This window comes from Hyla sarda, chromosome 4 (assembly GCF_029499605.1).
Source record: "Hyla sarda isolate aHylSar1 chromosome 4, aHylSar1.hap1, whole genome shotgun sequence".
Taxonomy (NCBI): Eukaryota; Metazoa; Chordata; class Amphibia; order Anura; family Hylidae; genus Hyla; species Hyla sarda.
Window position 1 is genome coordinate 261,571,462 of NC_079192.1, and position 17,990 is coordinate 261,589,451.

General features: G+C 48.4%; 1 protein-coding gene across 7 annotated transcripts in view; it reads right to left on the bottom strand.

Annotated features, from left to right (window-relative positions):
• NAV3 (neuron navigator 3) overlaps positions 1 to 17,990 on the bottom strand; it is a 642,886-nt gene that overhangs the window by 20,612 nt on the left and 604,284 nt on the right. The gene's annotated exons all lie outside the window — the stretch shown is intronic.

Sequence of the window (17,990 nt, forward strand, 5' to 3'; positions counted from 1 at the left end):
AAGTAGCCAGAGTGAAAACTGCACAATTTCAGGATTATTTTAAAATAAAGATAATAAAAAATAAAATAATACAAAGAATTCTTAAAAAATATTTTTAACGTAACAACTACCGTATATACTCGAGTATAAGCCGACCCGAATATAAGCCGAGGCCCATAATTTCACCCCAAAAATCCAGGAAAAGTTATTGACTCGACTATAAGCCTAGGGTGGGAAATACATCATCCCCCATGTAATCATCCAGACCTCCCTCATCCTCCCCCCCCCCCCCTTCATCATCACCGCCTATCAATTCCTTCATCAGTGATCTTCAACCTGCGGACCTACAGAGGTTGCAAAACAACAACTCCCAGCATGCCCGGACAGCCATCGCTGTCCAGACATGCTGGGAGTTGTAGTTTTGAAACCTCTGGAGGTCCGCAGGTTGAAGACCACTGCGGACTTTGTCATCATCCAGCCCCCCCCCCTTTTGTTTTGTACTCACCTCCCCTCGGCGGGAAGTTAGAGTGAGCTGGTCCTGGCCATCTATGCTGCAGGAACCGTCCGGTGGGGAGGCTTAGTCGTTGCGGGCTGTCCATTTTCACCTGGGGGCCCTCTTCTCCGCGCTTCGGGCCTGCCCCGGACTAGTGACGTTGCCTTGATGATGACGCACAGGGACGTTGCGCATGAACGCCCCTGTGCTTCGTCATCAAGGCAACGTCACTAATGAAGGGCAGGCCCGAAGTGCGGAGAAGGTGGGTACAAAACAAAAGGGGGGGGGGCTGGATGATGACGAAGGCCGCAGTGGTCTTCAACATGCGGACCTCCAGAGGTTTCAAAACTACAACACCCAGCATGCCCGGACAGCCGAGGTCCGCAGGTTGAAGACCACTGAGAAGGGATTGACAGGCGGAGAGTTCACTCGAGTATAAGCCGAGGGGGCGTTTTCAGCATGAAAAATCGTGCTGAAAAACTCGGCTTATACTCCAGTATATATGGTAGATTTAAACATATAAGACTGTTTTCTGATGACACAGGGCCCAAGACTTAATTTTACCACTATGAAAATTAGGATCACAAAAAAACTATGCGTTTGAATAAAGAGTTAAAATAGTGCGTGAGAACATGATCTTTCTCGGATGATCCATTGGGGGGACACAGGAACTGTGGGTATATCTTGCTGCCACTAGGAGGCTGACACTAGGCATTAACAAAAAATAATTCAGACCCTCCTGGCAGGATATACCCCACCCACTGACTCTGAGCTAATCAGTTTAGTCCCAAAACAGTAGGGGAAACCGACAAATCACTACAGAGAGTCCGTAGAAGACCCAGACAAAAAAACGACCAAACAAACTCACAGAAAGGACATTGACTCTCAGGACAACAAACTAATAACCAACGGGTGAGTGCTGTGTCCCCCAATGGATCCTCTGACAGTAAGTCTAAAAAAAAATACTTTTCTCATTCGGCTCCATGGGGGGTGGGGGGGGGCACAGGAAACGTGGGAAGCGCCGACAACTGCCCCTTGAGGGAACTAAGTTCCAAACGTGTTTCTAGCCCCGACTGCAGACAGGAAAGCAGGTTTGGCAAAGAAAAAACAACGGTAGACCGGGAGCGGGCCTCACACCACTGAAAATAGGCACCCAGGTCCTATGATAAATCCTGGCAGAGGACGGTTTATGCGCCCTAAGCATAGTGCAAATGACCCAGATAGAGAAACTGAGAGGCCTCAGCACCGCGGTTTCAACCGCCATGCCGTCAAATGCATCAGAAGTGAATTGTGGTGGCAGACAGGACCGACCTTCTCTTTCAAGGTCGGTCCTATCTGGGAGCCGCATTTGAACGTCCGCCATGAGACGAACCACTTCGTCGAACCACGGGCGCCGGGGCCAATCCGGCGCTACCAGAATTGCTGAGACGCCTTCCGTCTTGAGCTTCCTCACTACCCTGGGCAGGAGGGAAAGCAGAGGGAAGAGGTAGGGGAGGGCAAACTGTGACCAGGGAACAACCAATGCGTCCACAGCCAGAGCCAGAGGATCTTGGGATTTTGCCACTAAGGCGGGAACCTGCCGATTTAGGCGGGACTCAAAGAGGTCCAAGGTTCCCCAACGTCCGCAAATTGCTGCGAACACCTCCAGGGGGGGAGACCACTTCCCAGGGTTGGGCGAGGAATTGTCCACCCTCGGAATGTGGATCGCCGATATGGAGGGAACCTAGTGTTCCGACCAGACAAGAATCTTTGTCACCTCTGCCATTGCAGCAAGACTCTGAGTGCACCCCTGGCAATTGATATAAGCCACAGGCATGGCGTTGATCGTTTGGACCTAAACCAGATGACCCCCAGAGTAACAACTCCCAATAGAGGAAACAAAGAAAGATGGCCTGAAGCTCCAGGATGTTGATGGGGAGACGGGCTTCCTGGGGGGACCTGCATCGGCCGAGACTCGCATCATTGTTAAGACCTGCCAATGCAGCTGGAGAAAGGAGCGTCCCTCCTGGAGGAGTGGAGAGCGGAGCCACCTAAGGAGTGACTGACGCGTCGTGGGAGACAGACAGATCCAGTGGTGGAGGGACAGAGGAGACTTGTCCCACAGGGACAGGATGACCAGCTGAAGAGGGCAGCAACAAAACTGAGCAAAAGGAATGGCTTCCATGGCCGCCACCATCCTGCCCAACAGTTCCCTACATGAACGGATGGCCACCGGTTTCGGGCAGCGCAATAGGCGGATCCTGGACAGAAGAGCACTCCGCTTGTCCGGTTGAAGCAGAACCCGAGCCTTCTTGGTGTTGTATTGAAGCCTTAGGAAGACCAGAGACTGGGAGGGAGAGATCTCCCGGTTGATCAACCACCCTAAACTGGTCAGGGTCTGAACAGTGATGTGGAGACTCTCTTGATTTTGTGCAAAGGACGGAGCTTTGATCAACAGATTGTCCAGATAAGGGAGCACAGACACCCTCCGAGAGCATTTACCACCACCAGATGATATAATTTACCACCACCAGGACTCTGGTGAAGACCCTGGGGGTTGTGGCCAGCTTGAAGGGCAGGGCCACAAACTGAAAATGACCTGCAGGAACCGCAAACTGGGTATGTGGAGGTAGGCATCCTGGATGTCTACCGAAGACAGAAATTTGCCGTGGTCCATAGACGAAGCAACAGAACAGAGAGATTCCATTCGGAAGTGCCACAGGTGCAAGTGCCGATTGAGGAGCTTCAGATCGAGAATCAGACAGACCGTTCCCCCTTTTTTGGGAACGACAAACAGATTTGAATAGAAGCCCAAAAAACATTCCTGGGGCGGAACTGGCACAAGGACCCCCTGCACAAGAAGGGTGTGGAGCGCAGACTGAAAAGCCACGGCCAGGGCCAGAGAGCGGGGAGGACGAAAATGGAAAAAACAATCCCGGGGAAAAGAACCAAACTCTATTCGGTAGTCATCAGAAATGACGTCCCGAACCCAGGAATTCCTGGACCTTAGCCAACCAAACGTCCCGAAAGAGGGACAGGCGACCACCCGCCCAAGAGTAAGGCTTTGGGGGGTGCACCATCAAAAGGCATCTCTGTGAGGGATTTCATGGAGGCCGCATCGGTATTCTAGGCCTTCAGCCACATAGAGCGGTGGAAAGCAACCAAATTGCCCGAAGCAAAGGTTGCACAGAGTGTGGATTCTAGAGATGCCGAGCACAGATAATCACCCGCATTGGAGATCTAGAGGATCCCCGAATAAAATGCCTTGGCGAAGTTGGGAAGCCCTGGCCGACAACGCCTTGGACACGCTGGTTGCGGCAAACTCTGGAAGCAAGGTCGAACCTACTGCTTCAAATGCAAATTTTGCCAGGTTCTCAACCCGTTTGTTCACAGGATCCTTGAAAGAAGCCGCATCAGCTAGAGGAAGAGTGGTGGGCTTGGATAGGTGAGAGACCGGAGGGTCCACTGTAGGTGGGGCGGTCCATTTGGAGACCAAGTCCTGGGCAAATGGAAACATAGCCCACAGATCCAGGCGCAATAGACCTGGAACGGTGAGCTGGGGATCGGGATCGGCCACCAGGAAAGCGACCATGAGAGCGAAGGCGCTGCCTGGCAAATGGAGAGAGGGAGCTAGAGGGCTTGAGAGCCCCAGGAGTGAGGGCGCAAGGAGGACCACTTTAGGGCAGTAGCCACCTCCCTGAAAACCTGCGTCAGATCAGAGATCGTCTGAGAGAGAGAGAGAGAGGACACCCAAACCGGGGGAGGGTCAGGAATCGCATGCTCCAGGAAGCAATCCTGGGCAGAAGGCACAGGAGGATTGGGAAGTGAAGCAGAGCAGGCAGAACAGGTGGACTCAGCCGAACCACCTGGCATTTTAGATTTATAGCCCGTACAGGAATAGTATGTGACTATGGAGGGGTTCGGTTCTGGGGACAGACATGGAAAATAACCCAATAGATAAGTCAGCCAAACCCAGAGAAAAAAAATGAACAAGCTCACCCAGGTTCCTGTGTCCTGAAAATGGTTGGAGCTGATGGAGGTCCCTTTCAGAAGTGGAGGTCCCTTGCAGAAGTGGAGGTCCATTGCAGAAATGGAGGTCCCCTGAAGAGGTGGAAGTGCTCTGTAGAGATGGCAGTCCCCTGTAGAGGTCACCTGTAGAGGTGGTGGTCCCCTGAAGAGGTGGAGGTCCCTTGCAGCAGTGGGGTCTCTTGCAGAGGGAAGGTTCCAGGCAGAGAGAACAGCAGCTGGGTGAAACAGCAGCGTGCACAGAAAATTAGCCCACAGCACAGAGCAGCTGGAGGAAAAACAGAATGTTGGTGTGAGGGAGAAGGAGACTAGCGAAGATGTCACCAGCAAGGAACCGCCCCCCTGGGCAGTTCATAGCCTCCAATAGGTAGACCAGCCAAAAGGGGAGGAGAGAGAGGACCCCTGCAGGGGATTGGAAGGGACATCAGAAGAGTGGAGGAGCAGAGCCAGACAGTGCAAAAATGGGGCGGAGCTACCGCCGAAAGGACAGGGCCAAAGCCGCAGACTAAATTAATGGCTGGCCACCGGCCGTGGCCCCCTGCCCAGGAAGGAGTGCTGCCGCGAGTAAACCCGGCTGCGGACATATAGGCCCTCATTTACTTAGAAAATCGGGTTTTAAGTCTATCTTGCTTTCTTACCTGACTGCTTTTTTCCCCTGGTATTTATTATTATGTCGCATCCTGTTTGTTGCACGTGGGTTTTGCTGGTTTTGGTTTCCAACTCTTCTGAGTTGTCGGGAAAAAATCCACAACAATTCAACAAATTCGGGTTGTAAACCTTTATAAATACGTGGGAAAGCTCAGAAATGTCGGGTTACGCCCCTTTTTCGGGTTTGAGAGAATCCACATCGGGTCCATTGGGAAAAAATGTTGCATCGTGTCGCAGACTGGCGCACCAAGATGCGCCAAAAAAACCCGACAAAAGAAGTCGGGTTTAGAATAGTACATGAGGGCCATAGTGTGACACAGCGTGGGGCCGGAGCAGTGCCGTGCGAGAGATGCAAGCAATGTCCATCTGTGGCCACGGCCCACAGCTGTCACAGCCGGAGTGGAAAGACGGCATGCAACAGAAATCAAAACTGTTACAGAAAGGATGGCAGGAGCACCACATGTGCAGCTATGGCTGCAGGCAGGTACCTGGGAGAGAAGCCCCTATTTAACCCCCAATAAGATAAACTTACTTCTGAGACCACCAGCCCCCCTGAAAGCTATAGAGCCCTGGTCTCCCAGAGGGAGAGAGAAGAAAGCAGCTAGAGAGGGTCAGTAGGATTGTGGGGGTGGGGGGGGCAGACAGTGGGAGTAGGGGTTTACTTACCTCAAAAGGATCTGTACCACATACTCATCCACAAAGTCTTCAACCAGCCTAGTGCCACGCTGCATCATACCAGGCTGCAAAGCGGGGTGAGCAGGGGAGCAGGGGTAAGAGGGGGCCTGGACCCAAGGCACATCCCTAGTGCAGGTCAGTGGTGAGAAGAGGTGCATACTTAATGTACCGTGTCCCTTCCTCGCAAGTGGGGGATGTGCCCAACATGTTGCTCCAACTTAAAGAAAATAAAAAAAGAGAGAAAAGCTAAACTAGAAAAAAAAAAAAAAAAAAGAAGACCAGGTCTGGAGAACTCTAGACCTGTGTTTGCCTCCTACTGACACTAAGGTAAAACTGATTAGCTCAGAGTCAGTTGGCGGGGTATATCCTGCCAGGAGGCGCCGCCTTCTTTTTTGTTAATGCCTAGTGGCAGCAAATTATACCCACAGTTCCTGTGTCCCCCAATTTAGCCGAACGAGAAAGGTAGATACAATATAAAAGGAGTAAAGTCTGGCACTGCTGCTACAAGAACACATGTGGTCGTTTTTAGAATCAGTCTTCAGGAGGTGACAGTACGCAAATGTATTCAGCAACACGTGGTGGTGATACAGCTAAATATATACAGAGCATTCTAATACTGAATAAAGGGAAAAAAAGCGGCACTCACCAGCAACAGAGATTGGTGAATGCTGCTTTATTCAGTATTAGATGGAGTAGACATTTGCCATTATTTAAGCCAATTTGTAGATTAAAGGGGTTCTCCGGTTGAACACATTTTTTTAAACCAACTGGTGCCAGAAAGTTAAAAATGACTTCTATTTAAAAATCTTAATCCTTCCGGTACTTATCAGATGCTATTTGCTCCACAGGAAGTTGTATTTCTTTCTGGAGTTTTCAGTCTAACCACAGTGCTCTCTGCTGACACCTCTGTCCATGTTAGGAACTGTCCAGAGCAGAAGCATATCCCCATAGCAAACCTTCCTGCTCTGGACAGTTCCTAACATGGACAGAGGTGTCAGCAGAGAGCACTGTGGTCAGACTGACAAGAACTCCAGAAAGAAATACAACTTCCTGTGGAGCATTCAGCAGCTGATAAGTACTGTAAGGATTATAATAGAAGTAATTTACAAATCTGTTGTGGCAACTTTGTGGCACTAGTTGATTTAAAAAATAATTGTTTTCCGCCGGAGTAGCCCTTTAAGCCATGTTGAAAGGGGTACTCCAGTGGAAAACTTTTATTTTTATTTTTAATCAACTGGTGCCAAAAGGTTAAAAAGATTTGCAAATGACTTCTATTAAAAAATCTTAATTCTTCCAGTACTTATTAGCTGCTGAATACTACAGAGGAAATTATCTTCTTTTTGGAACACAGTGCTCTCTGCTGACATCATGACTAGAGATGAGCGAACTTTTCAAAAATTCGATTCGGCCGATTCGCCAAATTTTCCGATAAAGTTTGTTTCGTTCCAAATTTTTTGGTGGCGAATCTATATTAAAAAAGGCTATTTCTAGCCTACATACAGCCTCTATAGGGGTATAGAACACTTTGCTGTGTTCTAAAATGCATATGGAGTGTGCTGGATTAGTGAAATAATACTGTTATTCAGAATAGCATGCAGATTACCGGCATCGCTTTTAGAATCACTGCCGCACAGCAGCACAATTAGAGAGCCTGGTGGTGGCATCAGTGTCAGGAGACCATATGGTGACTGAATGACACAGCGTGGAGTTGTTGGCAGCATGAGGAGACCATATAGTGGCTGAATGGCACAGCGTGGAGGTGTTGGCAGCATGAGGACACCACATAGTGGCTGAATGACACAGCGTGGAGGTGTTGGCAGCATGAGGAGACCATATAGTGGCTGAATGGCACAGCGTGGAGGTGTTGGCAGCATGAGGACACCATATAGTGGCTGAAAGACACAGCGTGGAGGTGTTGGCAGCATGAGGAGACCATATAGTGGCTGAATGGCACAGCGTGGAGGTCTTGGCAGCATGAGGACACCATATAGTGGTTGAATGACACAGGATGGACATGTTGTCAGCATGAGGAGACCATATAGTGGCTGAATGACACAGCATGGAGGTGTTGGCAGCATGAGGAGACCATATAGTGGATGAATGGCACAGCACGGAGATGCCAGCAGCATGAGTAGGCCTTCACAATCCCTAAGATTAAAAGATGAATTAAGAAATTTAAACCGAAGATTTTGGATAGCGGGTGCTACCTATGAGAAAATTTGAAATTCCTAGACCCAGGCCCCACAGCGGCATCAGTAACCCATATATTGCCTGAATGACACAGCCTGGAGTTGGCTGATTCCCAAGTACACAGCAGGGCTTCACAATTCCCCCCCCCCCCCCCCAAAAACACCACAATTTTAGAAATTTTTGAAAAAGATTTTGGATAGCGGGTGCTACCTATGAGAAAATTTTAAATTACCAGACCCAGGCCCCGCAGCGGCATCAGTAACCCATATATTGCCTGAATGACACAGCCTGGGGTTGGCTGATGCACGAGTACACACCAGGGCTTCACAATCTCCCCCAAAAAACACCACAATTTCAGAAATTTTTTTAAAAGATTTTGGATAGCGGGTGATACCTATGAGAAAATTTTAAATTACCAGACCCAGGCCCCACAGCGGCATCAGTAACCCATATATTGCCTGAATGACACAGCCTGGAGTTGGCTGATGCACGAGTACACACCAGGGCTTCACAATCCCCCCCAAAAAACACCACAATTTTAAACAGTTTTTGAAAAAGATTTTGGATAGCGGGTGATACCTATGAGAAAATTTGAAATTACCAGACTCAGGCCCCACAGCAACATCAGTAACCCATATATTGCCTGAATGACACAGCCTGGAGTTGGCTGATGCACGAGTTCACACCAGGGCTTCACAATCCCCCCGAAAAAACACCACAATTTTAGAATTTTTCCAAAAAGATTTTGGATAGCGGGTGCTACCCATGAGAAAATTTGAAATTCCCAGACCCAGGCCCAGCAGCGCCATCATTTTTTGATTTGAAATTTAAAACAACCTTTGCGTGTCCCAGACCCTAGCGTGTGGGTACGAAGTACCAAATCCAACAAGCCCCCACAGGGCTCCTGTGGCTGTGAGATTTAGGCACAATGTCTCCATTGCCCTGACCGGCCATTGTTTCCAAGACTTCTCGCCAAGGCAAACCATGTGAAGAACAACGTGACACCGCCGTGACCTGCACACATGGTATGCTGAAGGGCCACTGAGACTTGTCCGGGCAGTGGAGGCTTAAGACACAGTGGGGGATGTGGAGGCGGAGTAGCATACTGTCGCAGGACCAATGGGCTGACAGAGTGTAGCAGGAAGTAGCATTGAGTACACACCAGGGCTTCAGAATCCCAAAGAAAAAACAAACATTTTTAAAATAATTTTAAGAGTATTTAGGACAGCGGGTGCTACCTATATATTGCCTGAATGACACAGCCTGGAGTTGGCTGATGCATGAGTACACAATCCCTCCAAAAAAATACAACAATTGTAGAAATTTATGAAGAAGACTTTCGGATAGCGGGTGCTACCTATGAGAAAATTTGAAATTCCCAGACCCAGGCCCAGCAGTGCCATCAGTAAACCATATATTGCCTGAATGACACAGGCTGGAGTTGACTGATGCACGAGTACGCACCAAAGCTTCACAATCCCTAATAAAAAAGACAAACATTTTTGACGAAAAATGTTAACGAAAATTTAGGACAGCGAGTGCTCTCTATATATTACCAGAATGACGCAGCCTGGAGTTGGCTGCAGCATGAGGACACCATTGAAATGTGTGATTTTTTTTAATTTGAAATTTAAATCAAAATTTGTGTCCCAGACCCCGCCGTGTGGGTACAAAGGACCTAATCTCACAAGCACCCACAGGGCTCATGTGGCCGTAAGATGTAGGCGCAACGTCTCCATAGCCATGACCGGCCATTTTTGGTTTTTGTACCTTTGTTTAAGAACAAGCGCATATCCAAGAGTCCAGAAGACTCTATAATCCAGGACGGTGGACCACCAAAAGACATTCTTCCATAAAATATTTTTTTATGAAATAAAGAAGCAGAGTTCATCCCTCTGCGTATTTTTTTTTTTGAAAATGTTACTTAAAAAATCACACACAACAATTGTTCAATGGTGTAATGGTTATTATTGTGGAAAATTCAAGTTTATTACTGTGATAATTATCAGAAAATTTGAAAAAAACACTACCCAAGAGTGTTTAATAACCCCATACATTGCACCATAAATGTTGAAATTTAAATTAAGCATGTATGTATGTATTTCAAAAATCCTAAAATTAAAGGCCCAAGCCCAGAAGCATCATGAAGTCAAATAGTTCCTGAAAGACACAGGAGCAGTCAGGAGTAGGCATCAGCAATACCCAGGAGGCTTTAATAACCCCTTACATTGCACGATCACTCGGGAAATCGAGCAAATAACAGGAGTGTTATGCCCTCAGATGTCCGGGGCTGCACGCGTGCTACACTGAACGGACCAGCGTGTGTCTATCTTTCACCGACAGGTGCGGGTAACCCGCTGAACCCCGTTCGCGATAGGGATCAGGGATTGCAATTATTTGCCAGGAGAGAAGAATCACAACTAAGCGCGGGTCAAAAGCTCGGGTTCATTAAGTCCCTGCCCTGTGTACACCCCGCATGTCTCTACTACCGATTGGATGGTTTAGTGAGGTCCTCGGATCGGCCCCGGTGGGGTAGGAGAAGGCCCTAGCAGAGCGCCGAGAATTTAAAGATCATAGTTGAAATTTGCATTAAGCATGTATTAGCTACTGCTAAACATCCAAAAATTAAAGGCCCAAGGACAGAAGCATCAGGGAGGCAATAATTTCCTGAAAGGCACAGAATGAGTCAGGAGCAGTCAGGAGCAGTACCCAAGAGGGTTTCATAACCATCCCCTTACATTTAAAGATGAATGTAAAAATTAGCATTAAAGAAGAAGTATCATGGACCAAGTCACAAATTTTTTTTCTATCATGTGAAAGTGCATCATCTCACCATTCTGACAATCTGCTCTTCATGTATCTCACCCTCTCCCTTCTCCTGCAATCCCCTCTGAAAGATCTGTACTTCCTGGTCCATGGAGGTCCCTGACTTCCTGTCTCCCATAATGCCTTTCAGTTCATCATAGAAGTAGCCCAGCCTAGACCAGTGCTTCCTAACCAGGGTGCCTCCAGCTGTTGTGAAACTACAACTCCCAGCATGCCTGGGAGTTTTAGTTTTGCAACAGCTGAAGGCACCCTGGTTGGGCTACACTGACCTAGACACTGATCACTTTCCTAACAGCAGGCTCAGTGTTTCCCCTCCCCCTGATTCTATTCTCAGGACATTGTTCTTTCAGACTGACCTGCTGTCAGATTGTGATCAGTGCAGGGGAAAGCAGGGATCTCCCCCTCCCCCTCTGCTTCTTCTCGGGACATTGGGACATTGGGACATCGTTCTTGCTCTTATAAACACTGAGCTGGCTGTCAGATGCTTCCCTGCCGAGGAGATGAAGACAAGTGCTCAGCTAACTGGGGCTTCTATGATTGGCTGAAGCTGCACATGGGAGGTTCCCTTGCCGTGCACAGAGCTGGCTAAGCTGCAGAACTATGGGAAATTGTGACATCATGGCCCCCAGCATAATGCAGCTCAATGGGGGGTCGCAAGTCATCAGAACAGGGAGCTGCTGAATTTCCTCTCTGAACAAAGAAGCTAGAAAAACAGGTTTTACTTACAAGATGGGTAAAGTCAGTGATTTACAAAGTGATATAACTTTTGCTTCTGCATTTAAAACACAATACTTTTTCTACATGGGACTTCTCCTTTAAGCATGTATTTAGCTACTGCTAAACATCCAAAAATTGAAGGCCCAAGGCCTGAGGGCAGGGAGGCAAGTAGTTCCTGAAAGACACAGAATGAGTATGGAGCAGGCATTCACAGTACCCAAGAGGGTTTCATAACCCTTACATTTAAAGATCAATGTTGACATTTGCATTAAGCATAAATTAAAGGCCCAAGGCCAGAAGCATCAGTGAGGCAAGTAGTTCCTGAAAGACACAGGATGAGCCAGGAGCAGGCAATGGCAGTACCAAAGAGGGTTTCATAACCCTAATTGATAACCCAAGAGGGTTTCCTAACCAACCATAATTGGGAAATGTTGGTGTAGCAGCATGGTCAATCTACTATGAGGCATTTGGCATTGGTGGCTGGAAATCCTGGCTGATCCATCCCTGATTCATCTTGACAAACGTCAGTCTCTCCACATTTTTAGTGGACAGACGAGTTCGCTTTGGGGTGACTATGGCCCCGGCCGCACTAAACACACGCTCTGATGGCACACTACTGGCCGGGCAGGACAGCTTTTCCAGGGCAAACTCTGTTAGTTGTGGCCATAAATCAAGTTTGGCTGCCCAGAAGTCCAGCGGATCTTCAATGGTTGTTGGCATGGCCATGTCAAGGTATGCCACCACCTGCTGGTTCAGGTCCTGCTCCATGTCTACCTGCTGCTGATGAGTTGCTTCACTATGCGGGTGAAGAAAGCTACTCATCAGCGACCGTAGACTCAGGCTGCTGCGGATTGAGCTGGTATTGCTCCTCCCACCCCTCCCCTCCCCAGCAGCCATGGCAGTGGAAGGTGAGCGCAGAGGGCCCCCCCCCCCCGAGTCAGACCTGCGAGTGGATGGACCATGTGGCCGATAGGCATCAGCCAACTGACTACATAGAATCTCTCTGTAGTAAGTCAGTTTGCCCCCCCTTAAGGCCCCCATTTTGGGACGGTAGCGAGGATCTAATAAGGTGGAGATCCAGAAGTCATCCTGCTGACGAATTTTGACAATTTGCTGGTCACTACACAAGCAACTGAGCATGCATAGTGCCATTTGCGCCAGTGACTCGGAGGGACTACCTGCCTCCATCTCCACTGCATACTGCCACGGTGTGTCTGGGTCCTCTGTCTCAACTTCCACATAACCCTCCAGCTCCTCTGGCTGCTCCTGCTCCTCCTCTCCTGTCCAAAGACTAGAAACACCTGCCATCTCATCCAACCTAAACTGTGCTCCGCTCTGCCCCTCATCATCCTCCTCCTCCAGTTCAGCCCCCACAGGGCTCATGTAGCCTTGAGATGTAGGCGCAATGTCTCCATTGCCATGACCAGCCATGGTTTCAATCATTTGTTGTAGGAAATGTAGGCGTGGAATTACGTTGTTCATGGCGTAATCCAGGCGACTCACAAATAATGTGGCTTCCTCAAAGGGCCTCAGCAAACGGCAGGTGTCGCGTATGAGCTGCCACTGGTTCACATTGAAGTTACACAGGGGAGTACTCCTATCTGCTTGGATCATCAAGAAATCGGTGATGGCTTTTCTTTGTTCGTATAGTCTGTCCAACATATGGAGGGTGGAATTCCAACGTGTGGCAACATCACAAATAAGACTATGTTGTGAGATACCGTTTTGACGCTGCAGCTCAAGGAAGGTGTGCTTGGCGGTGTACGGGTGGCTGAAGTGCATGCACAATTTCCTTGCCATTTTCAGGATGTTTTGCAAATGGGATGAAGACTTCCTTGTCGCAGACTTCCTTGTCGCAGCACGGACACAATGTTCTTCCCATTGTCGGTCACCATGGTTCCCATTACCAGATTTCGTGGAGTAAGCCATACTTGGATTTCTTTACGAATAAACTTTAGCAGTTCCTCCCCTGTGTGACTCCGTTCGCCAAGGCAAACCATGTGAAGAACAGCTTGACACCACCGTGCACTACACACATGGTACGATGAAGGGCCACCGAGATTTGGACGTGCAGTGGAGGCCGAGGACACGGTGGAGGATGAGGAGGTGGCGTCGCACGCTGTAACAGGACCAACTGCCTGGGATCGAGAGCGTGGAGGAGGAAGCGGTGTGACCTGTCCAAGTTGCTGTTGTGGCTGTGCAGGAACCACATTTACCCAGTGGGCGGTAAAAGACAAGTATTGTCCCTGCCCTTAGTTACAGCTCCACACGTCAGCGCTGCCATGCACTTTTGAACACACCGACAGGCTCAAGGACTGGCCCACCTTCTCTTGTACAAACTTATGCAGGGCTGGTACTGCCTTCTTCGCAAAGAAATGAGGGCTTGGGACTCTCCATCTGGGCTCGGCACAAGCCATCAATTCTCTGAAAGGTGCAGAGTCCACCACTTGAAAAGGGAGGGACTGCAACACCAGCAACTTGGACAGGAGCACATTCAACTTTTGCGCCGTTGGATGAGTGGGCGCACACTGTTGTCTCTTGGACATTGCTTCACCGATGGATTGTTGGCCGAATGGCTGACTAAAAGTGGGAGAAGCAAGAGCGACAGAAGGAGGGTTTGACACACAGCTCCCTTCGGCTGAGGTGGTGGAGCCTTGGCTGGATGAAGGAGGGAGCGGATGGCCACTGGGTGATGCAGCAGGCTGGACCACTACATCGGAGCTACGGTTATCCCAGGCCACTTTATGGTGGCGAAGCATGTGTTGATGCAGGGCCGTGGTGCCGACATTGGGACCCTGGCCACGCTTCACCTTCTGCCGACAGATCTTGCATGTGGCTACGTGAACCTCCTCCGGATGCCTTATGAAAAACTTCCACACCGCCGAGTAGCTGATTTTCACACCCGCAGTCCGCATTAATTGACAGCTACTGGCGGCGTCTCCAGGAACCCCTGTTCCACTACCTCCCGGAAAGGTAGGCTGCCGCAAAGCAGGTGGTCTCCCCCAGGCACGTTTGGCCCCTGAATTTCCACTACTGCCACCACGCTGACTGCCAACCCTGCTACCGCCTTGCTGCCTCAAGGGCAACCTGCAACTCTCTTCTCCTGATGATGATGAAGCCCCTTCTGCACCCGGCTCCCAATTGCGATTGGCTTCATCATCATCAACAGTTGTGTGCACGTCACTGATGTCCTCCTCAGGTTCCCCAACAGTGTCTGCTTCAGGACCCTGAACACTTGCAACACCGCCTCCCACGTCACTCTCCGCATCACTACTTGGCCGCCTAGCGGAGCAAGCGGCGCATGTCTCCTCCCCTTCTTGGCTGTCCAGTAGCTGCTGACTGTCCTCTATTAGATCGTCCTCAGTAAATAGTGGAGCTGAACCCACAGCATAAGATACTTCTCTAGAAGAGGGATCAGCATATGGCAAAGGCAATGGGAGGACAGGTACTGCTCCTAGGCCATGTCAACTGAGGGTTGTGTCTGAGGAACCCACCGACTGTTGACTGGGGGTGTCAGATGTCACTTGTGATGATGTGGATGAGCATGTTAACCAATCCATGACGGCAGATGGGTTGCTGGTGGAGACACGACCGCTGGCTGATAACGGGAGCTTAGGCCTCTCGCTGCGACTCCTGCTGCCACTCGCCCCAAGTCTGCTGCCAACTCTGCCTGAAGTATTTAGGCCTCTGCCACTCCTCTGTGCACGTCCTGGCACTTCTCTGCCTGACATACTTAGTGCGTTTATGAGGGTATTACAATACGCTACACTACTCTTTAAACAGTATTTGTCTAGAACAGCAGCAGGTGATTACTTACGGCTGTCCTTTCACAGTATGTAGGCCCTTGACAGATTAACAGGTACTAGATGGTACAATACTTGGATTTACCTATGCGGTATGCACTGATGAGGGCAGTAATATGCGTAACTATACACAGAAAAAACTCTGTATTTTTGTAAAACACCAGCCGGTGGATACTATTGTTTGGACTTTGACGGTATGGAGCACCTTGACAGATTAACAGGTAGTAAATGGTACAATACTTGTATGTGCCTATGCGGTATGCACTGATGAGGGCAGTAATATGCCTAACTATACGCAGAAAAAAATCTGTATTTTTGTAAAACACCAGCCGGTGAATGCTATTGTTTGGACTTTGACGGTATGGAGCGCCTTGACAGCTTAACAGGTAGTAAATGGTACAATACTTGGATGTACCTATGCGGTATGCACTGTTGAGGGCAGTAATATGCGTAACTATACGCAGAAAAAAACTCTGTATTTTTGAAAAAACACCAGCCAGTGGATACTGTTGTTTGGACTTTGACAGTATGGAGCACTTTGACAGCTGAACATGTACTAAATGGTACAATACTTGGATGTACCTATGTGGTATGCACTGATGAGGGCAGTTATATATGCGTAACTATACGCAGAAAAAACAATAAAAAAATAAATAAAAAAAACAGCCGGTGAATACTATTGTTTGGACTTGCACAGTATGTAGCCCCTTGACAGATTAACAGGTACAAAATGGTACAAATGCACTACAGTCCACTGAAAAATCACGTATTTCTAAACAGCAGCAGGACCCAAAAAAAACAGCAGCAGCACCACAAAAAAAAAAATCCAGGGATTAAACCCTAAATTGCACTCTGTCACACAATTCTGAGCAGCAGAAGATTTGTGGAGAAAAAAATAAATAAACTCAATTGGGCTGAAAAATCAGGAGATAAGATATAAGATGCTTCAGAAAGTTCAAGCAGCTTAGAGATCTGTATGAGGCTATCTGCCCCTCTCTGCTGCAATGCTCAATAACTTGAATAGGAGGTTTAGCAATCAATGATCCTTCTCAGTGTAACAGCACAGCACTCTGCACTCCTGCCTTTACTTAATGCTGATGTGACTAGCAGTTGCAGTGTAACGCTGTGGTATGAGCTATTCACACACACACACAGTCCCGTCCTCTCCATCTGAGTGCATAGATGAAATGAAGAGAGGCAAGATGGCCGCTGATTATATAGGGGCTGTGACATCACAGGGGTCAGTGAACACTGATAGGCTGCATCTCACATGTGATTCAGGATCAGCCTGCCTACCTTCATTCCCGCAGCTGTTTCCCGCCCTCTCATAATCCCCTGCCCCATGTACTCACATGTGGATCCGCCATCTTAGGTCTCCAATAGCCTGGAACGCTGTAAAATGGAGTTTAATGAAGCGATTCGCACGATCGAATCGCGGCGATATTCGCATTCTTTGCAAATCAAACTTTTCATGAAATTCGTAACGAATTTGGGTTCGTCAACTTCGATTCGCTCATCTCTAATCTTGACCACAGTGCTCTCTGCTGACATATCTGTTCATTTAAGGAACTGTCCAGAGCAGCATATGTTTTTTATGGGGATTTTCTCCTACTCTGGATGTTCTTAAAATGGACAGAGGTGTCAGCAGAAAGCACTGAGCTCGTGATGTCAGCAGAGAGCTCTGTGTTCCAAAAAGAAAAGAATTTCCTCTGTAGTATTCAGCAGCTAATAAGTACTGGAAAAATTAAGATTTTTTTAATAGAAGTAATTTACAAATCTCATCTTCTCCAAAGAACAAAGAAACGGAGCACTCACCTCCAATTTGCAGACACAGATGCAACTTTTATTTGGACTCACTGATTACAGGACACATCAGGACATCAGCGGGAGGGCAGGTAGATGGAAGACACAAGTGTGGGGTATTCTCACATCACAGCGGGCGATAGCACTGTATCGCGCCTTAGCGCTTCGTCAGGCCCCTTGTCAAGGCGAGATACAGTGCTGTGGCCCGCTGTGATGTGAGAATACCCCCCGCTTGTGTCTTCCATCTACCTGCCCTCCCGCTGATGTCCTGATGTGTCCTGTAATCTGTGAGTCCAAATAAAAGTTGCATCTGTGTTCGCAAATTGGAGGTGAGTGCTCCGTTTCTTTGTTCTTTGGAGAAGATGTGATATTTACTCCATCACGTGCAGCGCCAATAGCATTTGACACAGTTCACACTCATCGGATACTTTGTATCAAGACCATTAGACTGTGCTTTCCTAGCGGTGAGCGATACTGCAGTGTGAATGGGATGCTTGCACTGAGCTGTGCCGGAGCTATGTTTTTCTCTGCATTTGGAATTGTTAATTTACAAATCTGTTTAACTTTCTGGCACCAGTTGATAAAAAAAAAAAAAAGTTTCCCACCGGAGTACCCCTTTAAATCTGCTTAGCTGCAGAGGACACTCCCCATCCAAGTTAGACCTGCACACTTTTTTAAAAGTGGAGTAAGCAGTGCGGAAAAGGGAAAAGTCACAAATATTTTCTCAAGTCCCCGTTTGCACAAACATTTCTGACTTATCAGAAAGTTGGCATACGAGCGTAATTAAATCATCCTTGTACCTAGATGAAATAGCAAGACTGTTGCATTTTTCATCTAAATGCAGTAGTGTA